Source organism: Castanea sativa, chromosome 11, assembly GCF_040712315.1.
Source record: "Castanea sativa cultivar Marrone di Chiusa Pesio chromosome 11, ASM4071231v1".
Classification (NCBI taxonomy): domain Eukaryota; kingdom Viridiplantae; phylum Streptophyta; class Magnoliopsida; order Fagales; family Fagaceae; genus Castanea; species Castanea sativa.
The window spans coordinates 66,395,344-66,405,028 of NC_134023.1; the positions used below are offsets into that span (position 1 = coordinate 66,395,344).

Consider the following 9,685-nt stretch of genomic DNA (forward strand, 5'->3'; position numbering starts at 1 on the left):
TATACAATATACAAAAATCTAAAGGTACAAAAAATATAAATCCACATCACAACCTGTTAATATTATAAGTCACCTATTTAACCAGGATAAAATATTTTTTCTCAATAGTTGTTGTATCTAAGAAATTCAAACATAGGCTTTATGAATATTGTTATTTGTGTAGGTAGAAGAGAGTAATAGAAGTAATGCATTATATTGACTCTCATAGGCAATACATTACAGTTTTCACTAGCAAAACAAATATAGGAAGTAAAAAGTGAAGTGATTACCCTCGTAATATTCTGATATGAACAAAAAAACTGATGCTCCATAAGGTAGGCGTAGAACATCCCAAATAGCAACTAGCAATTGCCTAAAACTGAATCCTCAAAAAGGTATCGGTAGAAGATGAAACTAATATCCGTAGCATTTTGCGTGCAAATTGAGGATTTGTATTCATTAACTAAATCTGCCAATGGAAAGAAAACAAGATATAGATTCTTAATCTAACTTTTATGAAAGCTATTACAAAATAAGGATTGAGATAATTAAGACTCAATGTTTTGCTTGTAGATGCAAAAGTAGTACCAGCCTTTTTCGAAGAAACACCGACCCTAACTGATTTAGAATTCTAACCTTGTCTCATATCTGGATACAGAATCAAATTATTGACAACCTTAACTAAATTTAAACAAAAGAAAGTTGGGTATTTGATTAACACAAAAGGATTGAATCTTAAAGAAGATGTATGAACCTTTAGAAATAGTGGAGTGTATGATCCTTCAAAAATTAATTCAAATCTCATGGATAATTGAGCAGTATTGGAGTAGTCCACACCTATTTCCACCTGGCATGAAGCTGTCAAGTAAGGAGAATAAAATACTAGAAAGTTTCCAACACTATGTTTTATGCTGGTTTACAGAAAAACAGTGATTTTTTTGCTTGAATTCACTTAGGTTTCGGTTTCCCCAATTCCAAAGAATAATTTATTCAAAATTTAATATTTCAGTTAAAGTAGAATCCATAAGAAATCTAGTGCATTTAAAAGCTCAAAATTTCAAGTTGTGCTTTTAATCCAATCATGCTACACAACTATAATTCAAGAAAGCATAGAGAATTATGTGTTAAAATATCTTAAAATTTGAGCAAAAAATTGCATGGTACAGGCTTATACATAAAAATGAATTTCAGCATCTAAATACGTGTTTAGCTATACAAGTTGATCTTCCCAAACTATATCAATCCAATATTAGCAAGTGTGACTTTCCAATCTTTTTATGCACCTAAATCAAAAAAAGAAAAGAAAAAAGAAGTATATCACCTTAACAACATGTATTTTGAGATACAATAGAAATTACTTGGGTTAATATATCTGCCTTAATTTCTTCTTTTCCCCTACTGGTATGGCAAGAGGTCATTATCTCAAATGACAAATTTTGTGAGAGAAGAAAACGAAAGAAAAAGAAGGTACTCACCTCCACAAATGCAGTGCCCAAAAGTTTTTAAATAAAAACTTCAAAAGTTGTTGACTTTTTCGCACAATTGCAGTGCCCACAAGTTTTTAAACAAAAATTTCATAGTTCACATAGCCACCAAAAAAAAAAAAATCGACATATGAAATAAATGCAAATGATTTTGGACATACCAAGAATTGGGTTCATCAGTGAGCAATTTTAGGCAATCGTCCCATGTTTCCTTGGCATCCTTGTACAGTGCTTTGAATAAATCTGCATATTAAATTGCAAATAAATTGGAAGAAGATAAAGAAGTCGGCACAAAAAGAAAAGAAAATTAGTACAAGTTGTAGTTCTTACCCGAAGAAGCCCAAGGATATTGGTTGCCTATTCCCTTCTGGCCTGTAGAAATTGCACATAAGAATCATGATATTGAAAATTTAGGACATGAGCAATCTCGCCAATTCCCTTCTGGTATCTTTCTTTCAAGTGGGGACAGTTAATGATTATCAGGGTTTGTAAAGAGGAGATCCGATGCATTCCTGATGGAAGTGATGTCAGATTGTGGCATGAACTGACTTCAAATATTTGGAGTGATGTGAGACTTCTAATCCTTTCCGGGAGTGATATCAGATTGGACCACAAGAAAATTTCAAGTTTCTGAAGTGCAGTAAGGTTGCCAATCCCTTCGGGAAGTGATTTGAGATTGCGGCAACTGCAAATAACAAGGTTTTCAAGTACCGTAAGGTTGCCAATCTCTTCGAAAAGTGATATGAGATTGCGGCATGACAAAATTTGAAGATGTGATGTAAGGTTGCCTATCCACAATGGTAGAGTAACCAAGCGGGGAACATCTGAAATTGTGAGGCGTTGCAGAGGACTGACACCAACAGATTGTACTGTGATATATAATAGACAGCGTCTTGAGGGAGGTAAGATGTTGCATGCATAGGGACAGAGATAGAGATTTTAGTCTCTTGCATCCCTCTATCTCTAGCACGTCGAGAGAAGCCAGGTTTTGCAACCACTGCTCTGGCAGAAACTCTATGTCCTAAATCCCAGACAAAGATAGAAACTTTAATTTGGAGAGAGGAGGGGAGGAGTTCGAAGCAGAGGGAACCGAAGAGATTGCTGTCATATTCATTGTTTGTTGCAATGGATTGCAACATAAAACTGTCAGTCGTAGCGGTTCTTCAAGATTTGGAAACAACGGCATGCAAGTCAGGCTTTCGCAATCACGAATTACCAACTGTTTTAAAAAAGACGAGGAAAAGAAGGCAATGATACATGCAGCTGGTATTGATGACTTGATGTTGCCACACCCACAGTATCCCTCCTCCACCATCCCTTTAGATTAGGGCAACTGTACAATTTGAGTGACTCTAGGGATGGGAAAAATGTTGATGAAGCAGAGATCTCTTCAGTGATTTCCTGGTCCGATATGTATTCCAAATCAGGCATTTCTTCTAGAGATAGACGTTGGCACATCGAGTTTGATATTTCTAATATCACAAGACCAGTCAGCGAAGGAAGCCAACTCGGAAATCTCACACCCTGGTACCCTTCCACATTCAACATTTTTAAATTCTGGTGTGGACACAGGCTTTCCATTAAATTTTCATCTTCACAAACACCTGCGACATCTTTACCCAGCTTAATTTCAATTTTCTAAGATGCTGCTTGTCCTTCAAATTCGCATCCTTGGCTTTAGAGGTGGCATCTTTCACCAGTACCTTAATTCTAATACTTAGTTCTCTCAAAGTTATTTAGCTTGTTCAATTCCGGAAGACCACCGCAAGTAAGTTCCTTGTTTACAACAAACCACGGTAATACTTGAAGGGAAGTCAACTGCCCTAATCCAAGTGGCATGTGAGTCAAACTGTAACAATTTTCTAAATAGAGATTCCGAAGGTTGAACAAGTTTTGAATGTTTCCCGGCAGTTCTTTAAGATAAAAACAATAATTGAGGTTTAATGTTTGCAAATTCAACAATCTAGTAATAGAATTAGGGAGAATTTCAAAGAAATTGTTGGAAAGATCAAGGTACTTTAAATATGTCAATTTTTCTATAGAACTTGGCACTATCATAATATTTGAATCGTGTAGGTCTAATGCACGCAAGCATCTTAAACTACAAAAAGTATTTCAAGAGTTGATTTTTGACAACTTGATTCTTCCTCACCTAAATTAGTTGTTAAAATGAGCGTGTGTATCTTCTTTGCTTTGAATAATGAGCTTAAATCCTTCTTAACCACATGGTAAAATGCAGTTGATAGGTGACGAACACTCTCATTGACATTTTCTATATTTGAATCAATATATGTGCACTCAACTCGTGAGATTGATTGTGCAAGATCATGTATTAAATCATACATTTTAAAACTAATCATATTCCCAAAACTATCTTCTCTAGCTTCTTGGAAGAATGACCTCCAAAGTAGATCCATACAGTACTCATTAGCAACATCCTCTATATGTAGCTTTTCATTTGATAACTGGATAAATCCTTGTGCTATCCATAGATTTATCAATGTCAACTTTGAAATCTCATGATCTTTAGGAAATAATGAACAATAAGCAAACAACACTTTAAATGTGATGGGAGATGATCATAACTCAATTTTAGAATTGGTAAAATGCCACTATTATTTTCTTCTTGAGTTACATTTGTAAGTTCTTTATTCTTGATGTATAACCATTCATCCTCTGTCTTTTTGAAGTATAATATTCTCCCAATCGCCTTTATAACTAGAGGCACTCCATAACATTTTTGTACAATATCCATTCCAATTTCTTCAAGATTAGGATTAATCATCTCTGGCCTTTTTTTAAATGCCATTTGCTTAAATAGAGACCAAGATTGGTTGTTCGAGAGGCCTTGTACATAATGCGGTGAGATAGTGCTAGTAATCTCTGCAACTAATTTTGTCTATGTAGTTATCACCACCTTACTTCCCTTTGAACCACCCATCAAAAGTCTTTTTAAATTATACCACTGTTCTTCATCCTCATTCCACACATCATCCAACACAAGTAAGTACTTTTTTTGGTTGATTGCTTTACGAAGTTCATTTTGTGCCTGCTCCATTTCAAGGTTTTTAAGTTTCGAACCAGTTGCACATTTAATTATCTTTTCAGCAATTGTTTGTACATCAAAGACATCAGAGACACACACCCACAAGTGCAACTCAAAGTAATTCTTCACTTTCTCATCATTGTATACATATTGAGTTAGTGTGGTCTTCCCCAGCCCTCCAATTCCTACTATGGATATAAATGAAACATTCTCTTGCCCATCATAGTCCAATAATAAATCTACACTGACCTTCTTATCCTCTTCTCTCCCAATAACTTCTTCTTCATATACAAATGAGTAAGTTTGGTCCCTCTCCCTAGTCAAAACCCTAGTCTGTAAAGGATGTACTACCAACTAGAACTTATTCATTTCATTTGCTATTGCATCAAATCTCTCCCTCACCGCTTTTATTTTGTTAGCCATATCATGACGAAAAGCACGTTGGTTTGATGAACTCTTAAAGAAAGTAGTTAAAGAAGTACGTACCCTCTTTGCCATTTCATCACCACCCATCACCCTTTGACGCATATCTTCAATGTAGAATTCGGTCAGCAAGTCATCTGCATCATAGATTGCATCTCTGAGCTTCTTAATCCAGTGCTTGACTCGATGGCTCTTGTCCTGCTACTCCTCAGCATCCAGAAGTACAGCATGAACAACCGAAACAGTATCCTTCAATTTTTCAAACTCATCTTCGACACCCCACATGGATCCAATCTTTTCAAAAGCCAAAGAGCCCAAATTTTCAATGATCGTCTGCACAACGCCAAGCGTGATTGCAATTTCTTCGGCCATTTCTTCTTGGTAAGTGAAAGAAAACACTGAAAGATAGATTAAAGCCCAGTAAGCAGTAGTGGTTGAAGTTGAAATGCCAAATGTGTGAGAAGGAAATAAAGGTTTTAAGTTGCTCAGGTTCACAAATATTCGTAAAAGGGATCCACTACAAAGCTTAATAATGATTCTATCTTAGAAAAAGCTTCACCATTCAACTCCGCGTGAACGTGGTAGGGAAACTTTTTCCTTCTTGTCATTTTGTTCGAGTTCTTTTTACTTTTCTGTCTGTGTATTTTTTTTTTTTTAAGATTGTTGAAATTGACTCTGATAGCATCTGCACAGTAAGTTGTGTGATTCTACTTAAAAATCAACTATTGGATCATGCGTCATTAGTTACTTTATAATACTTATGTGTTATAATATTTAAAAAATTTATTTTAATTATGTATTATACGTCACTAGCTAAAATAATGAATGAAAAAAAAAAATTGTAACACAATATATCCATAAGTAACCATAATAAATTAGACTCTAAAAATGCCACCATAGACCCTTTTTTGTTTGATCAGATGTGCATGTATATTTAGTTCTTACATTTGACCGTTTTCAATATAAAATTTTTTATTTCTTTTAGAAGCATTTATTTTTTTTTCAAAGAGAACACGTGAACTTTTGAAGTCTAAACATCTAAGATTTAAAGTTTATAATTTTTAATTCACAAAACTAAATATACATGCCAAGAGATTAAAATAAAACAATAATTAAACAGGAAAATATAAACTTATACTATCATATCTTACGTTTAATTTTACTTACATCTGAGTACTTTAATTACTTACAAAGATTAAACACTTTCTAAAAATATAAATAAAGACAAAAAACACATACCTTTTAGAAACCCCATATGTTATTAAAGCATTGTATCAAGTTTTGATAGTGTTGTTAAGAAGTTTACCATCATTGATCTCTATCCAGTGATTAGTTGGGACAAACCTCCTCTTAATTATCATAATGCTCCATGTACTATACAAACAAAGAAAGTTTGCATTGTTTTTTAGCTCTTAGAAAGCCACATAAAATGCTAATAAATAAGTAAAAACAAAATTCAGCATGCCTTAACTTTCCACATGAATTCAGTCAGGGTTACTCTCTACTGCTTTTTGGGAATTTTATATGACCTGACCTTGAGTGTAAGTTGAAATCAAACAATTGGGTTTGAGGAGAAATTTCTATTTTGGCATTCTTGTTGAAGAACTTGTTGGTGTCATTGTCTTCAGATAAATGTTGGCCGATCTTTACAAAGCATAGCTCATTTTTGATTGGCAATGGGAATACAGTACTGTGATATATAACTTAATTGGTTTCAGATTTTGGTTTGGAAGCTGTAATTGCAGTGTGGTCAAAAGTATTACCTATCTTGCTGCTTTGGCTTCTGCTGCCATATGAACTCTTAACTATTATATTCAGGTGCTATGTTAGGGGAGGTAGCCAAGAAAGAGTTGATGAATGTCTTGGGAATACAGAGAAACCAAATTAATAGGCACAATGTGGTTTAATGTGATGATCAATACATGGGTCCTTAGGTTTAAGTTAGTTAGCATCTAGTCATCTGATCCATAAAAAGTTTTTGATTTAACAAAAAAATTGTTAGGTAGCATATAGTCATTTGATCACTTAGGTTTTCACTACTTCAACCTCTGTGTTACCATTTGCTACTGAATCCTGGTCCTTTATATAATTAATTAGTATGTAGAAGAGATAGTTTAACAAAATTATGACAATATGAACTACAGTTGCCTAAAAATAGCACAACAAGGCTCATCATATGTGATTTTTTACTTGTTTTCTTTGGTGCAAAGGAAATTGTTGGTCATTGATATTACAGGTTTGAGATTTATATATCTTTCATAAATTTGGATTTAGATTAGATGCTTTCAACCTAAACATGTTTTTTCCCATTATGTAAGTGCACAAAAATAGATTGAAGTAGACCAAAATAAACCAAAGTGATCCAAATGGACTGAATTAGACCAAATAGAACGAAGTGGACCAAATGAACAGAGTAGGACTGAATAGGAACAAGTGGGACTGAATAACATCGAATGAACTGAATAAGACCGGAGGGACCGAAGTGGATAGAATGGACCAAATAGAACCTAATTGAACTGAAGTGGACAGAATGGACTAAATAGAACAAAAGTGGAAAAAATAGACCGAATAAGACTGAAGTGGATCAAAGTGGACAGAATGGACCGAATAGGACCAATATGAACAGAATAGGACTAAATAGAACCAAAGTAAACAGAATGGACCGAATAGAACCAAAGTGGACAGGATAGGGCAAGTATAAACTGAATAGACCGAATTGGACCGAAGTAGACTGAATTAGATCGAATAGAACTTTAGTGGACAAAATGGACTAAATGGCCTGAATAGGAGCACATTGGACCAAAGAAGACCTCATGGACCGAATAGAACCAATGCAGAACAAATAAGATTTTTGAATGTTTTTATTGCATTTTTAGGGCTCAAATTTCTAATTTCTAATGTCTATTTTAGTATTTTCTTTGTATTTTTTAACTCAAAACTAAAGACTTTTAGTTTTAGCACAAATATAATAAAATTTCATACTTTTCATCTTAAAAATTAAGGAAAAAATATGAATTTTTGAGCTAAACTTAAAAAAAAATTAAAAAAAAAAAATCAATTTAAGGTCCAATTAGTCTAAAATGGACTGAAGGGAGACCAAAATTGACTGAGTGGACCGAATTGGACCGAGTGGAACAAATTGGACCGAAATAGACCTAACTGGACCGAATAAAAAAATTTTAATTTTTAGGGACAACAAATTATCTTCAAAAAAATTATACATTATATTACAATATAAAATAATTATTTATTTCCACATATCGTGTGGGTCTGTAACTGGTATTAGCGATGCTATATAAGTACATAAGCATACCGGTTTATAATGAGTTTGAACCTTTTGAACTACAATCTCTATAATAGAATGGATGCCTAATAAATCTATACATAAATAAATGAAAATAGAATTTTGATTTTTTACAATTTCTATCCTCAAGCAATCTGGGTTTTATTTATTTTTGGTGCATTTGAAATCTAATCAATATCAATATATATATATAAAGCAAAGACCTCATGTGAGAGTGCATGAGGTCCTGCCACGTGGCACTCTAATATTGCATTTAACCTTTTTTACCTTTTTTCATTAAGTTTTTTTAACCGTTACCCAATAGATCATAGTAACTTATTTTTACTATTATATAAATTTAGCATTTTTTATCTCTTTTTATTAAGTTTTTTTTACTGTTACCTAATAGATCATAGTAACTTCTTTTTACTGTCCTGCCACGTGGTACTCTAATATTGCATTTAACCTTTTTTACCTTTTTCATTAAGTTTTTTTTAACTATTACCCAATAGATCATAGTAACTTATTTTTACTATTATATAAATTTAGCATTTTTTACCTCGTTTTTATTAATTTTTTTTACTATTACCCAATAGATTATAGTAACTTATTTTTACTATTATATAAAAATATGGGTTGTTCTTGACAATTAGACCTATTAGATCAAAATTAATTCACTATGAAAAACCTTTTCATAGTAGACCAAACCTTATGAAAAACTCAAGCCAGTTCTTACCTTACATATTATGACCCAAGTTTGACCTTTCCCACGTGTAAATCAAAGCAAAAACTTTTACCCTCTTATAAACTCTCTTCTTCCTCCCCCACGTATAAGTGATACTTCTAGAAAATCTCATCCTCATGAAATCATGTCTTCATTTTTCCCCAATTTCAATTCAATATGCTTTTGTCTATTAATAATGTTCTATGCAATTTATGCAGACTAATTCTCTGTCATCGACCAGTGCAACAAAAATATATATAAATCTTAAGATCCCTAAGGTTGCTGAAATAAATGACAAGTGCATATTTCTAAAATTTATAATAACAAAAAAGTCTAATAAATATCATATACTATCTCACAAAATGCCATTAACTTAATATTTTCTGTAAAAAAATTCAATGATAGGAATGGTAAAAAACACGATCCTATACAAGAAATACCAAAAATACATGCAAAAAAATATTCATAGGAGGATTTATCTTTAAATATTATGAAGACAATAGTAAAGATAAAATGCATTGAATGAGATCCTACGAAACAGGTTTGTTAATCATTTCAATTTATACTCATCATTTACGTAAAAAATAATCATACATCAAATTATTTACATTAAAAAAAATAATACATATTAATTTCAAAGTTCATTGCAAGATGTGAACTGTTAGGGTATTGCAATAATAAGTAATATTGATACAACAATAGGTTAGTATTACATTTTATGTGTACTTTGTGAAATGAATGTCAAA

General features: G+C 32.8%; 1 pseudogene; it reads right to left on the minus strand.

Moving 5' to 3' along the window:
- Window positions 1-1,820: 1,820 nt before the first annotated feature.
- LOC142616985 (putative disease resistance protein RGA3) lies at window positions 1,821-5,304 on the minus strand (annotated as a pseudogene).
- Between the last annotated feature and the right edge of the window lie 4,381 nt (window positions 5,305-9,685).